At 39.2% G+C, this 17,067-nt stretch overlaps 1 long non-coding RNA gene across 1 annotated transcript in view; it reads left to right on the top strand.

Moving 5' to 3' along the window:
- Window positions 1-2,445: 2,445 nt before the first annotated feature.
- The window catches only part of LOC134731709 (uncharacterized), a 229,820-nt gene continuing 215,198 nt past the window's right edge, over window positions 2,446-17,067 (top strand). The window contains exon 1 of the long non-coding RNA XR_010114184.1: window positions 2,446-2,461. This is a non-coding gene — a long non-coding RNA (uncharacterized lncRNA). The remainder of the gene's footprint in view (window positions 2,462-17,067) is intronic.

Here is a 17,067-nt window from a genome sequence, read left to right as displayed (position 1 = left end):
CCCACCTGCCCATTACCTTCATATTACAATTGGCCCTTTGTGTCCACAGATTCTGCATCTGAGGATTCAGTCAACCTCAGGTGGAAAGTATCAAAACTACAACAATAGAAGATACAGTATTAACAATCATTTACATAGCATTTATATTGTATTAGGTATTCTAAGTAATCTAGAAATAATTTAAAGTATACGATAGGGTGTGACACCATCTCCTATCAGGGACTTGAGCATCTGGCAGATTTTGGTATCCTTGGAAGGTCCTTGAACCAACCTTGCATGGATACCGAGGGACAACTGTACATGTCTTCCTTCTCTACTTGATGTGTCACCCCAACATTTATGACATCAGAGAGAAGCGTCAATATAGAAAATTGAATTTCTTCCTAAAAGAACTTGTTCAGCAACCCCTTGTTACCAAGCCAGAAATCTCCACATTGTGCCTGGAACCATGCCATTGACATATTAAGATGACAGCAACTACTTGGGTCCATGAAATCAGGGGTTGTTGGGACTTTTGGATTTGCATCAGGGCTGAATAAGGTTGCTTCAGTTTGGAACTTCAAGTGGAGCTCAAAGTGCTGTGGTCAATTCGGGTTGTGAAAACATAAATCTTAGATCTCCATCATCCTAAGAGAAAGGGAAAAAAAAACCTATCAGTTATTTGATGGATTCTTAGTATTAAGCCACAAGGGTATTGTTTAGATAATTATGTTTAAGTGTGTGCATTAGTCTGTTCTCACACTGCTGTAAAGATACTACCAGAGACTGGGTAATTTATAAAGGAAAGAGGTTTAATTGACTCACGGTTCTGTAGGCTTAACAGGAAGCATGGCTAGAAGGCCTTAGGAAACTTAAAATCATGGTGGAGGGCAAAGGGGAAGTAGCATGTCTTACATGGTGACAGGTGAGAGTGTGTGAAGGAGGAACTGTCAAACACTTATAAAACCATCAGATCTCATGAGGACTCACTCACTATCACGAGAACAGCATGGGGGAACTGACCCCATGTTCCAATCACCTCCCACCAGTTCCCTCCCTCGACACATGGGGAGTATGGGGATTACAATGAAAGATGAAATTTGGGTGGGGACACAGAGCCAAACCATATCAGTGTGAGTGATTTGTAAACAAAAAATACGTGCCCAACCACAGATGACTGGCTAAATAAAATACCAGAATTGTGGAGCCATTAAAACATATGCAGTAGAAAGAAAACTAAGTGACTTGAAGGATGATTAGGTAGGAAGTTAAATGGTATATGCCACTTCCATGTCAGCTGAAAATGTGTCTGTATGTGAGACTGTAGGTGATGAAAAGTTAGTAGGAATTATCTCCAGACTGACAGCTTGAACAAATTGATTGCTACACTTTCACTGTACAAACTTTTAACTTTAAAAAGAGGGGTGGAAATGTTTGCCTTTATGACAAAGACAAAACAAATGCCACACTCAGAGGTGCTGAACTCACACTCGTCAAGGAAATAATTTTGCAGATGAATCTGCACTGGATAAAAGGACATAGAAGGCAGCTCTATTCTTCAGCCAGATACCGCCCTGGGATTGAACTGACTCACTTTCCCAGTTCCTCTACTCTGAGCTCCTTGTTCAGTCCCCTGACCTTCTTTTATTTCTCTTGGTCAGAACTGAGCTACAGAATGGTGGATTCTGCCTTGAGCTTTGAAAGTGAGTCAAGGAGAGAATTAAGCAGCAATTCTAAGAGATAAACACATTAAGAAATATTGCCTAAGACTAAAAAAATTGCCCCCAGATTTTTCTCAAGTGCTGCAGAAATGAAAGCAGAAAATTGCTCTGTGCCATTTCTGGGGCCCACTGCTATTAGAGACAGATGATAAACCTCACCAAATTGGCACACCAGGCAACGGCTGGAGCAGATAGACATAGCTTGCCCTTTTTAAACAGAGCGAACATGGCAACAAGCTGATTGCAGCTAAATCAAACCCTCCCTCTGAGCTCTTTCTGGAGGCCATCCATTGAGAGGAGTAAATATAAATACGTATGTGGACGCGTCTCATGTTCCTTTACTTAGATCCCTCCAAAAAGGGCAGACAGGATCTAAACAGCTTAAGCTTCCTCCTTCCTGCTTCACTGGAATGTGGTCTCAAATTACCCTGACTTTTAGGCAAATTTGGGGTTTCAGAGTCTCCCAGGAAGGCTCAGTATGCCCTCCGAATCAAACCTGAGTTTTAATCTTAGCTCCAATGTTTATCAGCTGAGTTATCCAAGCAGGTCCTCGCTTCCCTGGTCCTTAGTTTGACGGTAACATGTATTACATTTTCTGTGTTACTTTCCCACCATTCCTGCAAACTAAGTGAGTTATTTTGCTTCTTTTGTTTTTGGTAGTTGGATCTCCTTTAGTAAATGTGAGAAAGGGGTTGAGAGAAGGAGAGGGAGAGAGCCCAAAGAAAGAAGACAGGGAGAGCACAATAAAAGACCTTGAAAAGGTGGAATCATAAAGAGGTGAAAGAAAAGGGGAAGGAGAAAGAGAGAGGTAATGATAGGGTCTGGGGAGTTTGAGAAAGTCCGATGAGAGGGTATGGAGTGGCCACAAAATTCCCAAAAATAGGAATTCCTGGTGGAGAGTTCAGAAACACTAAAGTTTCAAAGCATAATGTATAAAGTTATACCTATGTGTGATATCCCTCAATTCCAACGGTTCTGGCAGTACCACCCAGGAATTGCATGTGCATAACTGGGCTTTCCTAGGAATAAAAGTGACAATTTCCTTCATCGGGCACACTCCGTTGGTATAAATCAAAATGTCTTAGATCAAATTTGTACCCCTATGGCATAATGTAAATGATGAAGGGAAGGGACCTCGTTTTGTCATTTTCTTTTCAAATATTGACTTGTATTAAAGAAAACATTTTTCTCAATCACAGGTGCAGATGTGAAGGATGAGTGACATCTTGATGTCCTTTCTTTGATAAGTCCCCTCCCTTGGCAGCTTCCAGTATACTTTTAGGAACAAGCTTCAATTTATCTTTTACAGTGTGGGTCTGTGTCTTGGAGCCAGCAAAGCTGCATTTAAAAGTGTGCTTCCCGCTTGAGAGTCTCAGAGGAGCAGCAAAGCAAAGAACAGAACATTGTCCTGAATGTCTGGAGAGCTCATGTAGGGGCTGAACCATCAAATGTAACTGTTACCATCAGGATCCCTTGCATTTCAGTTTCCGAAACATTTCTTTTTTTTTTTTTGAGACAGAGTCTCGCGCTGTCACCCAGGTTAGAGTGCAGTGGCAAGATCTCAGCTCACTGCAACCTCCGCCTCTCGGGTTCAAGTGATTCTCCTGCCTCAGCCTCTTGAGTAGCTTGGGCCTATAGGCATGTGCCACCATGCCCGGTTAGTTTTTGTATTTTCAGTAGAGATGGGGTTTCACCATATTGGCCAGGCTGGTCTCGAGCTCCTGACCTCAGGCGATCCACCCACCACAGCCTCCCAAAGTGTTGGGATTACAGGCGTCAGCCACTGCTCCCGGCCCCAAAACATTTCTTATAATCACTCACTCATTTGATCTCCATCCATAACAATCCAGTGTGATAATCGGGGCAGGAATATTTGCTCCAATCTTATTTTACTGGTGAGTAAAGTGAGGCTTAAAGAAGTGAAGTAAATTGCTGGAGATGAAGGCACATACATGAGTCTGCTGACTTAAAACTATAAATGTAAAATTCTTAATACACTGAAAGGCACATAGTAGGTTCTCAGTACTTTTTAATCTTCTCATCATATTGGCCACACCATATATATTTATATATGAATTGTTGAGCTATCACTAGCCAGTATTTAGTGACTTTATTTTCTATTTCGTTTGTGTTAAGTCTCTGTGATAGTTTCAGCAGCCCCTTGACAGAGAATTGACTTATGTTAGGGATGTTTCAATAGAGCCTGCTTTCCCAAGACCTTGTTGTTTTCTAGCTTTCCCATGGATATATTTTATGTGGCAGTTCTTGAAATGAGGGAGCTTTTGAAAAAGATAAATGTGCCATCATGGAGGAACTCAGACAGGATTCCCGGCATTGCTGTGCCTCTCCAACATCCAGATCATTGAGAATCACAATGCTGGTTCTCCAAGTGCTAAAAAATACCAGAAACCCTTACAGAATCTCTGCTTTTTTTTTTTTTTTTTTTTTTTTTTTTAATGATGGGGGTGGAGTTCAAAAGTTTGAGGCCACCTAGAATTCAAGCTTTCTATGTGGAACAAGTTTTCTATTATAATGTAGGAGTGCCTCACATTTTAGAAACTAATGGTGTTTGAGAAAGGAGTAGGGGGAGACTATTTCTTTCCTCATCTGAGCAACCAGGGCACCATTTTATGGAATTTGTTGTTAACAAGAATGTCATTGTCATGGTCATCTTCTTCTGCTGCTGCTTTTCCACTTTCTCTTCTTCCTTCTAACCCTCCTCCTACTCTTCCTACTCCAGCTTTCCTCCTCCCTCTTTTCTCCTCTCCAATCCTCCATTTCTCTTGTTACTTATATTAATTTTTAACTGATAAAAAATAACATTTTTAATTAAAAAATAAAACGTATATATCATGTATAAAAGTTGTTTTGAAATATGTATACATTATAGAATGGCTAAATTGAGCTAATTAGCACATATATTACCTCACACACTTATCATTTTGTTGTGCCGAGAACATTTAAAATCTCACCACAAACTCTTAGCAATTTTCAGGACTACAATACATTGTTATTAACTATAGTTATCTGTTGTACATTAGATCTCTTGAAGTTACTTCTCTTATCTAACTGAAATCTTATATTCTTTTGTTTGCTTGTTTGTTTTGAGACAGGTTCTCACTCTGGTATTCCTTAACTAACATCTCCCCAACATCCCCTCACCCTCCCCTGACCCTGGTAACCACCATTCCACTCTCTACTTCTATGAGTTCAACTTTTTAAGATTCCATATATAAGTGAGATCATGTGGTATTTGTCTTTCTGTGCCTAGCTTATTTCACTTAAAATAATGTCCTCCAGGTTTATCCATGTTACAAATCAGGGGTCCCCAACCCCTGGGCCATGAACCGGTACTGGTCTGTGGCCTGTTAGGAACTGGGCTGCACAGCAGGAGGAGGGTGAGTGGCGGGTGAGCGAGTAAAGCTTCATCTGTATTTATAGCTACTCCACATTGCTCACATTACTGCCTGAGCCCTGCCTCCTGTCAGATCAGCAGTGGCATTAGATTCTTACAGGAGTGTGAACCCGTTGTAAACTGTGCATGCCAGGGATCTAGGTTGCACACTTGTTATGAGAATCTAATGCTTGATGATCTGTCACTGTCTCCCATCGCCCCCAGATGGGACCGTCTAGTTGCAGGAAAACAAACTCAGGGCTCCCACTGATTCTACATTATGGTGAGTTGTATAATTATTTCATTATACATTACAATGTAATAGTAATAGAAATAAAGTGCACAATAAATGTAATGGGCTTGAATCATCCCCAAAGCATCACCTCCTCCTGCCTCCCCCATCCCCTGCCTCCACCAAAACCAGTCCCTGGTACCAAAACGGGAACTGCTGTTGAAAATAACAGGATTTTCTTTTTTTTAAATAAGGCTGAATATTATTCCATTGTTCATATATACCACATTTTCTTTATCCATGCATCTGCTGATGGACACTTAGGTTGATTGCATATCTTGGCTATTGTGAATAGTGCTGCAATAAACATGGCAGTACAGATATATCTTTGACATACTGATTTCATTTCTTTGGATAAATACCCAATAGTGGGATTGTTGGATCATAGGGTAGTTCTATTTTTAGTTTTCTGAGGAACTTCTATGTTATTTTTCATAGTGCCTATACTAATTTACATTCCCACCAACAGTGTGCAAGTCTTCTCTTTTGTCCACATCCGTGTCAACACCTCTTTTTTGTCTTTTTGATAATAGCCATTCTAACAAGTGTGAGGTGATATCTCATTGTGGTTTTAACTTGCATTTCTCTGATGATGTGATGTTCGGTATTTTTTTATATACCCATTGACCACTTGCATGTCATCTTTTGAAGAAATGTCTATTCAGATCCTCTGTCCATTTTTAAGTGATTGGGTTGTTTTCTTGCTATTGTTTGAATTTTTTATATATTTTTGATATTAACTTCTTTTCAGATGTATGGTTTGCTCATATTTTCTCTCATCTCTTAGATTGTGTCTTCATCTGATTGTTTCCTTTGCTGTGCAGAAGCTTTTAATTTGATGCAATCCTAGATTTGCTTTGGAGCTTTTCACCTGTTTTCTTCTAGTAGTTTCCTAGTTCCAGGTCTGTTTGTTTTTTATTTTTTTTGAGATAGGGTCTCAGTCTGTTGCCCAGGCTGGAGTACAGTGCTGTGATCATGGCTCACTGCAACCTTGACCTCCTGGGCTAAGGCAATCCTCCCACCTCAGCCTCCCAAGTTGCTGGGAGTGCAGGTACACACCCCCGCACCTAGCTAATTTTTTGTATTTTTTATGGAGTCGGGGTTTCCCTATGTTTCCCATGCTGGTCTTGATCTCCTGAGCTCAAGTGATCTGCCTGCATTGGTTTCCCAAAGTGTTAGGATTACAGGCATGAGCAGCCATGTCCAGCCAGTTCCAGGTTTTACATTTAAGTCTTTAATCAATTTTGGGTTAATTGTTGTATATGGTGTGAGATAAGGGTTGGTCTCATTACATTTTTCTGCACGTGGATATCCAGTTGTGTCATCTTTTTTTTTTTTTTTTTTGAGACGAAGTTTTGCTCTTGTTGCCCAGGCTGGAGCGCAATGGAGCGATCCGGGCTCACTGCAGCTTCTGCCTCCCAGATTCAAAGGATTCTACTGCCTCAGTAGAATCTCCCGAGTAGCTGGGATTACAGGTGCCTGCCACCATGGCCAGCTAATTTTTGTATATTTAGTAGAGACGGGGTTTCACCATGTTGACCAGGCTGGTCTTGAACTTCTGATCTCAGGTAATCCACCTGCCTCGGCCTCCCAAAGTGCTGGGATTACAGGCGTGAGCCACCGCGCCCAGCCTTGTCTTTTGTTTTTAATACTGAGAGAGTTAACAAAATAGTGAAGACTAGTTTAGAGATTCATTATTATAGTAGCAGTGTCAAGAGTCACTTGTAGTGGCATCAGCTGTCTGGTGACTGTTTTCGTTGCATGTCAGTGGTGGAGACGTCCCCAGACTATCCCTACCAAATGATGTTGGCTGTGTTTTATAGCTATGTGGCCTCCCTTGGTTCCTGCCCGTTTTCTTAGCTTTGTTCCCAACTTTCCGTTGAGTCTATGAAGTATAGTATATACTTACAATAAGTTCTATGTTTAAGTTAGAATTGATTCTTGTTGCATATAATCAAGAAAACTGACAGGTAGAGTGACTAACAGCAATTTCATACTTTCCTATCTCCCTATCCTTATTTGACTTACCCTGCAAGGACTGATTTACATTCTAGCTCTTGAATGGAACCTTCCCAGACTAATTCATTTCCACATTGATTTTGTGCTCTCTGAGTCTGTGTGGCCTTATACTACTTAACATTTTATCATGTGATAACTGGTAATGTTTTCTAACTGAATTAAAGTAATTTATTTCAAATTCAAAATTCCATCAAAAGCTCCTCAAGGGCAGGTTCTTTTTTTTGTCCTTCCAACTCCCATTTTTCTCCTTTTCCTCTCTCCCTGGTGAAACTTTTTATGAGACTAAGCACAGCAAAGGTCAGGTCAGAAAATACTTGTTTTTTTTTTTTAATTGATATATGTCATAGTGCTTTGTTGATTAACAAAACATTAAATCAAGCTTGTGTAGTCCTGTGTTGAAACCTTCTATGTTTGAGTTTATATCTGAACAAGGATAATATAAGAAACTGACAGGCTTGAGTATGAACTCTGAAGCCAACAGACTGGACTTGACCTTGGAAAGCTTTAACATTTTCTAGCTATATGGCCTTAGACTGGCTTTAATTTGCTCACCCATAACATGGTTTGTACAACATTTTTCTTGCAATCCAGGATGGAAAGAGGATTAAGTAAAGTAATAATAATAAAGTCAAGCACCTGATGCTTGTCAAGTCAAGAGCTTAGTAAATTCTGGTCCTCTTTGTTGATGAATGTATTTATCATCCATCTGATGTGTCTTATCAGAAAATTAATAACTTCGTAGAATGAGTTAATGGAACTAAAATATTAAAGGCAAGAGAGGTGAAAGTTCTACTGTCCATCAGCCCTTCTTGTCTACCTACAGTATGCATTTCTGGGGTCCTTTAGGTAGGATGTTGACAGACTAGAACATTTTCAGGGATGAGGAACCAGGATATTAGAGAATTGCCCTGTGGAGAATGAGTCTCGCTTTATGTTGGCCTAGAAGTAACATCTGCAAACAGCTTTTTTTGTGGGGGGTATATGAATGGTTGTCTTCTATTCTGCCATCTTGGTGACATCACTTTTTTTTTTTTTTGGAGACAGAGTCTCACTCTGCAGCCCAAGCTGGAGTGCAATGGCGAGATCTTGGCTCACTGCAACCTCTGCCTCCCAGGCTCCCATTCTCATGCCTTAGCCTCTTGAGTAGCTGGGACTACAGGCATGTGTCACCACACCCGGCTAATTTTTTGTATTTTAGTAGAGACAAGGTTTCACCATGTTGCCCAGGGTGGAACATCACTCTTTAGATGCTTTATTGTTTCATCTTTCATGTGTAGGTCTGTGACTCTCCTAGAATTAATATTGTCTATTGTATGAGGTAGGGAGTCAAGGTTGCGTTTTTCTTATTTTCATAGTAATATCCAATTGACTCAGCCACATGTTCAAAGGCCATTCTTTACCTATAGAACTTCAGTGGCATCTTTGTCCATATTTGTGTGGACTGGTTTCTTATCTCTCTATTTTATTGTATTCATCTTTTTGTCTGTTCTCAAACTAATACCTCACTGGTAGGTCTAACACATGTTTTAATATCTGGTAGTTTACATTTTCTAGCTTGTTATTTCTCAAGAACTGATAATCTTATAATAAAATGAATTTTATGATTAAACTTGTATGAGTCAATTTTGATTGCCACCAAGAACCTTCATATAGGAATCAAGTCCTCTTTAAACCAAAGCCTACACCTAATCGTCAACTCAAATTCATCTCTTCTACTTGAAATAAACATTAATATTAGTAGATGAGTTAGTGTACTTAGAAAGATCTAATGAGAGATACTCTGGTTCCCTAGGAACCTTGTGGGTCATCATTTATAGGAGAAATAAGGTCGTGTGTGTGTGTGTGTGTGCGTGCATGGGTACACATCCATGATTTAAAATATAAATTTCATTTTTTTTTAACTGAGACTCAGAAAATTCAATCAGCATTATCCAGGTTAGTTTTCTCATGTGAATGATAGACATAATACTTGTCACGTGTATATGATAAAATTGGCCACTTATTTAAAATACTTCTTATAAGTAGATGTTTAAAAATATTCACTAGTGTTCATTTGTTTTATTTTATTTTAAATTTTTTTTGAGGTGTAATCTTACTCTGTCACCCAGGCTGGAGTGCAGTGGCGCGATCTTGGCTCACTGCAACCTCCGTCTCCTGGGTTCAAGCAATTCTTCTGCCTCGGCCTCCCGAGTTGCTGGGATTACACGTGTGTGCCACCACACCCAGCTAATTTTTGTATTTTTAACAGAGATGGGGTTTCACTATGTTGGGTAGGCTGGTCTCAAACTCCTGACCTCAGGTGATCTGCCTGCCTTGGCCTCCCGAAGTGCTGGGATTACAGGTGTGAGCCACCGCACCTGGCCTGATGTTCATTTATTGCATCCACTTATGTGAATCTATGTACAAAATCTCTGATGTAACAATACAAAGTCAAACAAACCAGGGAATTAAGGCCAGGTGAAATCAATGCCCATAGTTTTTGTTGCTCTAAAGTTGGTGGAAATCTCTTTAGCCAATTCAAATAAGTTACCCGTTGAAGATTCTGGTTAGGACTGACACAAAATTAAGTTTTTCAGGTATGTTGAAGAGTTAAGTACTGGTAACATTTATGTTCTAGATGAGTGATTTCCAAAATGCTCTGGAGAGCTCTAAGCATTCTCTAGAAAGCCTCAGTGATTGTCAAAGAGAGGAGGTGATGGAAGGGGCCCAGCAAGCCTGACTCTTGGTCTGTCAGAGAGCTCTTCATCTTCTCTTTAAATTAATGCCTGAATCATGTCATTCCAAGCACACTCTGTGGCTCATGACGATGGACTCAGTGACCAAAGTTGATTTATCTTCCTTCTCATTTGTGCAAACCCAAGTGTTGTGCTTCACTGAGTACTCACCTCTACTGTGTGTACCTTGAGAGGGTCTATGATTGGTATAGTCTTTGGTTACCCCTCATGATGGGGTTCAGTCAGGTGAGGATTTACTGTAGGCTGAATGACATCTTCTCCTTGAGTTTGGTCTTTGTTGATTTGCGAGGGGACCCTGTTCATTTTTCCTACTTTGGCATTGACTCCCTCTCTCCACAGAGTTGGATGTTGGTGTCTCTTAGGAGCTCAGTATGTGATTCTAAATTCAGATGATCAGATAGCTAAGAAAGTGCTAATAGCTTATGCTTTCATGAAATATGCTTTTTTGTTTTCTGTACATAATTGCCTTTGTATTTTTCTCCCCTTATCCCCAACTGACAGTGTTTTAATTAAAAGTTGAGGGGAGAGAACATAAGGAAGTCTGTGGAGGAACATTCTTGCTTTTTGTTTAATCCTATTCTGCCAAACAATGCTTTAAGCCTTCTGGTAAGCAAGTAGTCAAAAATGAGAAAAAGCCCAAAACAGCATGTTTTTTAAAAAAGATTTTGCTTATTCTCATCTTTTAAGAAAAGACTTAGAATTCAAATGCTTTCGTTCTCTCAATTCTATTGCTTCAAGAAATGAAAAGAGGCACTGAATCCTCTTATTCCTGAATCAAATAAAAAATAGTCCAATCATATATGTTAACACACATATATAAACATTTATATTTATATATAATATGTCATATATGTAATTTTTGAATTGCAGATTCAGTAAGGAACCTAATTTAAATCAAATATGAAATCCAAGCCTGAATCCAGTTGATTAAATTAAAAACAAAGGCATATCCCATAAACTAAAAGTTTAACAGTTCTACTAACTACCCAGTTGCTTCTTGTGTGATTTTTCTCTTTCTTCTAAAATTCACATTCTGCAAATTGTTTCCTAAATGGATGCTTCTCTATATTACTGTTCATAGGAATACACAAGGGAAGAATACATCATTTTATTTCCTCCATCAGGTGGTTTTCTCTGTTCAATTCTGCAGAAAAATAGAAGCTGCAAGAAAAGAAATTTATTTCTATCCTGTCATAACCTTACTGACTTTTAGCTCTTCTCTGCAAGTTATACACATCTCTCTCTAGTGCGATCTTCTTCCTGACATTATTCCTGATCCGTGTTTCCAAGGATAGAAGGAGACATGCACAGAAGCCATGTGCCTTCTCCTAGAAGTATATTAGGTTGACTTTTGTCACGTGTTTCTTTTTGTGATTCAGGGTCATTAAAGGCTTCTTTAGCCTAATGTTTATTTCCCAAAGTTGAGTCAGTCCATAAATGGTCTTTGCAAATAATCAGGCAAGAGATGGAAGAAATAAAAGCTATTTTTAAGAATTTCCTCTTTCTGTGGATACAGATATTATTAAAGACTTTACCAGATTTCACCATCGTCTATTTTGGGGACTCTATTATTTGCATAGGAATCGTTCTTTTGACATCAGTCCACAGTACAGTTAAGATACTTGCTGATCTTGCTACCAACATGAGAAGGCTATTTCTTTCACGACCTAGGGAAAGTCAGTTTACTAGATAAAAATGAAAGAAATAGAGATTATGAATGAATTGTTTCAGAACTTTTTTTATTCTAAATGCTTATAAAATGATCTAGACTGGTCGCAGTGGCTCACACCTGTAATCCCAGCACTTTGGGAGGCTGAGGCAGGCAGATCACGAGGTCAGGAGATTGAGACCATCCTGGTTAACACGGTGAAACCCCGTCTCTACTAAGAATATAAAAAATTAGCCGGGCATGGTGGCATGCACCTGTAGTCCCAGCTACTCAGGAGGCTGAGGCAGGACAATCGCTTGAACCCAGGAGCAGAGGTTGCAGTAAGCCAAGATAGCACCACTGCACTCCAGCCTGGGTGACAGAGACTCTGTCTCAAAAAAAAAAATAAAATAAAATTCTTGTTGAACTTCTCTATTGCTCAATGATGTAAGAGATAGAACTGAAATGGGCATGGGGGTTCTCTTTAAAATTAATCTTTCTGCAGGAATAGAAAGCCCTAAATCTCAGTCACTAAGCACACATCTAAAAAACTGTTCACAGGAAAAAAACTGAATTGCAAGAGATGAGGATATATCAAAAGGACTGACTGGCAGTAAGGCTGAATAGAAGGAATTTGTCTTGGGTTCTCACTGCCTTATTTCTGGGCTACATACTATACTGGTCATTTGTCTATTTGTCATAGATTGATTTCCTGACCAGTTCTGCCCTGCTGTGCATTCTGCTTCACTTCATTTTTCATGATTCTTTTGCTCTTGGTTTCTAGGCAGGTTTGTCAGTGGAGGCATGAGCACAGAGCCAGATGCCAAGAGGGAGAAGCCAAAAGATTACTCTTCTCACTCTGTCTTAGGGGTTGTCTTTGGTACCAGGTACATCAGATTCATGGTTCAAGCTTCTGTTGATTGGGCCTCTGTGCTTCCAGTTTTCATCAGCTGGCTTCAGCTGTTGGACTCCAATAACATTGCCACATTTCTTTGTCCCTCCAACTCCCGGTATCTTCCTGTTGTTTCTAATGTCTGACTTGCTTCACAGTCTTCTATTTGGCTTCTTAGCTCTTTCATTACTTATTTAAACAATTCCCTGTATTGAATTCCCTCTGTTTGAAATACTTAGTTTCTATTTTCTGGCTGGACCTTGACTTACAGACTCTTCCCTTCCTTTCACTACTTTTTTCATTTTTTTTTTTTTTTTCTATAAGAACATAATGTTTCTTGATTGATAGCTGCCTGTCAACATCACATTCTTTATTCATTTTAAAGCTATTTATGGGTGTTTGTGTGTCTGATGACTTCTAGAACACATTTATTTCTTTTTTTTCTTTCTTGAGATGGAGTCTCACTCTGTTGCCCAGGCTGGAGTGCAGTGGCACGATCTTGGCTCATTGCAACCTCTACCTCCTGGATTTGAGTGATTATCCTGCCTCAGCCTTCCAACTAGCTGGGACTACAGGCATGTGCACCTGGCTAATTTTTGTATTTTTAGTAGAGATGGGGTTTCACCATGTTGGCTAGGCTGGTCTCGAACTACTGACCTCAAGTGATCCACCCGCCTCGGCCTCCCAAAGTGCTGGGATTACAGGTGTGAGCCACTGTGCCTGGCCAGAACACATTTATTTCTTAAGAACAAAACAGGTAAGGAACATAGGATTCAGGTTGCAAACCTAACAGGTGGCTGGACAAGCCATTTGCATCTGACTCTCAATTTTCTCAGCTGAAAAATGTGAAAATTCCCATTAAGAATTATTTTAGCTTACATTTTTGAAAGTGAAAAAAGCATTGCTTTTTTCAGACTAAATGATAAATGCCACAAGCTCGGGAGTCCTTTGTTTATTCTTACTTAGCAGCACTATTAACTGTCTTAGTCCTAGTAGGTAATCCTTTTAAGGTGAAGTTTGGAACAAAGGAGCTATTGATGCATTTCAGATAAATATATAAGCTGTCTCTGACTTTAACTTGTATTCTATTTGAAGTGAGGGAGATGATGGGCCTTTTCCCTAAGTCTAATTGATGGGTACTTCCTGTCTAGATTCTGGTCAAAGGCATTTGAGAGGAAGGCAGATGAAACTCTTTTTATCCTATTTTCAAGACCGTTAAGTAGCCATTGCCAGATCTAAACCCTGGAAGGGACATTTAAAGTGAAGATATTTATTATTTGTATTAAGAAATATCCCTGTATTCATCCACTCCTCAATACCTTAAAGCCGCTAATTCCTGATTCTCCAAATTTAGTAACATGAAAATCATCTTTAAATAATATGAAATATTCAGAATCTCAAGCTTCAATCATTGAGGTTTAGATCTAGAAGTTCTAGGTGGGGCCTAGGAATCTGCATGTTCATGAATTCTCTGGTACTACAAATGCAGATTTTCTGCAGATGACACTTAACCACTCTGTACAGTAGGACTTAGTTACATTCCTATAGAGAGTATTTCTCAGAAAGGCCCAGATGCATTTGCTAATTAATTTACCTTCAACGTTGTTGTTGTTTTTTCGTAGGCTTCCTAACTCCCGGTTCTCTCAACAGCTCTAATTCTCACAATCAGCCTCTTTTAAAGACATTCCTATTTCTATATAGTGGTCATTTGAGGAGCTATGGGGGAAACTGCTAAGGAAGTTAGCATTAGATTAGCCCCTGAAACTTTGTATTATTCAAAGAATGGTCTGTCTTATATGAAGAATATAAGACAATTTGGCTAGGCATGGTGGCTCATGCCTGTAATCTCAGTGCTTTGGGGAGGCTGAGATGGAAGAATTCCTTGAGGCCAAGAGTCTGAGACCACCCTTGGCAATATAGTGAGACCCCACCTCTACATAAAATGAAACAATTAGTTCAGTATGGTCCTATAACCCAGCTACTTGGGAGGTTGAGACAGGAGGATAGCTTAAGCCCAGTAGTTTGAGGTTACAGTAAGCTATGATTGTGCCACTGCACTCTGGCCTGGGCAATAGAGTGAGACCCTGTCTCTTAAAAAAAAAAAAAAGAAAACATAAGACAATTAGATTCTTTTGAAAGCCCTAGACTAAGGAATAAGACAAGAAAAGTAAATGAGCTGTGTAAACATATAAAAGCAAGAAAAAACTAGCTGCAGATGACATAATTTACAATAAAATAGAAGAGAATTAACTGAAAACTTCTACAAAAAAATGAGGAAGATGACCAATAAAAATATATTTACAAAAAATTTTACAGTTATGATTGTTGGACTTGGACTTAGTTGGCTGCATGTAATTTTTGCAATAATGTTTGCCATAATTATTGACACACTTGTAGTGATAAATATTTGTTTCTTTTATTCATTTATCCATCCACCTATAAATTTATCACAGGTTAATGCCAAAACAGATCCTGAGGTAGTGATTAGTGGTGATGCAATCAGCATGCATTCATTTAGTAGTTAAAGGGATAGGGAAAAAGGAAGTGAATGAGGTACAGATGGAGGGCATTCAAAGGAAAGTGGCTACTGATTGACAATAAACCACAAATGATACAGCTAACTGTTCAGCAGATTCAATTGCTCTTGATCAGAGAATGCTTTTGGAGAGAGAAACTGTGCTTTAGAATAATACTTCGGAGGAATAAAGGATAAGATAATTTATTCACAGTCTCATATACTGTCTCTCATTGGTCATTTTTTAAAATTTATTTTTAATTTTTGTAGGTACATAATAGGCATGTATATATATATATATATATATAGAGAGAGAGAGAGAGAGAGAACATGAGATGTTTTGATACAGGCATTCAATGTGTAATAATCACATCATGAAGAATGGGGTATTCATCCTCTCAAGCATTTATCCTTTGTGGTACAAACAATCCAAGTATACTCTTTTAGTTATTTTAATGTGTACAATTAAGTTATTGGCTATAGTCACCCTGTTGTGCAATCAAATAGTAGGTCTTATTCATTCTTTCTATTTTTTTTTGTACCCATGAATCACCCCTAACTCCTCCCTCCACTACCCTTTCCAACCTCTGGTAACCATCCTTCTGCTCTCTGTGTCCTCGAGTTCAATTGTTTTGATTTTTAGATCCTACAAATAAGTGAGAAAATGAGATGTTTTTCTTTCTGTGACTGGCTTATTTCACTTAATGTAATGCTGTCCAGTTCCATTCACGTTCTTGCAAATGACAGACTCTCATTCTTTTTATGGCTGAATAGTACTCCATTGTGTGTAAGTACCACATTTTCTTTGTCCACTCATCTGATGATGGGCATTTAGGTTGCTTCCAAATCTTGGCTGAGTGAAGAGTGCTGTGACAAATGGACTGCAGATATATCTTCAATATACTGATTTATCTTCCTTTGGGTATATATCCAGCAGTGGTATTGCTCTGCCATATGGTAGCTCTATTTTTAGTGTTTTGAGGAACGTTCAAACTGTTCTCCATAGAGTACTAATTTACACTCCCACCAACAGTGTGTTAGGGTTCTCTTTTCTCTAAATCTTTGCCAGCATTTGTTATTGCCCGTCTCTTGGATGTAAACCATTTTAACTGGGGTGAGATTATATCTCACTGTAGTTTTGATTTGTGTTTCTCTGATGATCAGTGATGTTGAGCACCTTGTCACATGCCTGCTTTTTTTTTTTTTTCTTTGAGATGGAGTTTTGCTCTTGTTGCCCAGGCTGGAGTGCAATGGAGCGATTTGGCTCATTGCAACCTCTGCCCCTCAGGTTCAAGCGATTCTCCTGCCTCAGTCTCAAAAGTAGCTGGGATTACAGGCACCTGCCACCATGCCTGGCTAATTTTTTGTATTTTTAGTAGAGATGGGGTTTCATCATGTTGGCCAGGCTGGTCTCGAACTCCAGACCTCAGGTGATCCATCTGCCTTGGCCTCCCAAAGTGCTGGGATTACAGGCATGAGCCACCGTGCCTGGCCTCACATGCCTGTTTGCCATTTCTGTGTCTTCTTTTGAGAAATACCTTTTCAGATCTTGTGCCTATTTTTTGATTGGATTATTCGATTTTTTCCTATAGAGTTGTTCGCGCTTTTTGTACATTCTAGTTATTAATCTCTTGTCAGAGAGGTAGTTTGCAAATATTTTCTCCCATTCTGCAAAGTTTGTGTTATCAGGAATTAAATCCTCCAAACTTGCTTTATTTACCTCTGTTGGCAGGCAGTATAAAAGCCATGTACAATATCCTTTGGTGTGGCAGTTTGAGTCCAAAGCAATATGATAAGGCAGAGATTACTTTTAAGACTAGCAATTTTGCATCCCATTTACAATATTTTTTGCCTACCCCAACACTATAAAGA

This window comes from Symphalangus syndactylus, chromosome 11 (genome assembly GCF_028878055.3).
Source record: "Symphalangus syndactylus isolate Jambi chromosome 11, NHGRI_mSymSyn1-v2.1_pri, whole genome shotgun sequence".
NCBI classification, from domain to species: Eukaryota; Metazoa; Chordata; class Mammalia; order Primates; family Hylobatidae; genus Symphalangus; species Symphalangus syndactylus.
Note: the sequence above shows the minus strand (reverse complement) of the source record. Positions and strands in the feature narration are given on the sequence as shown.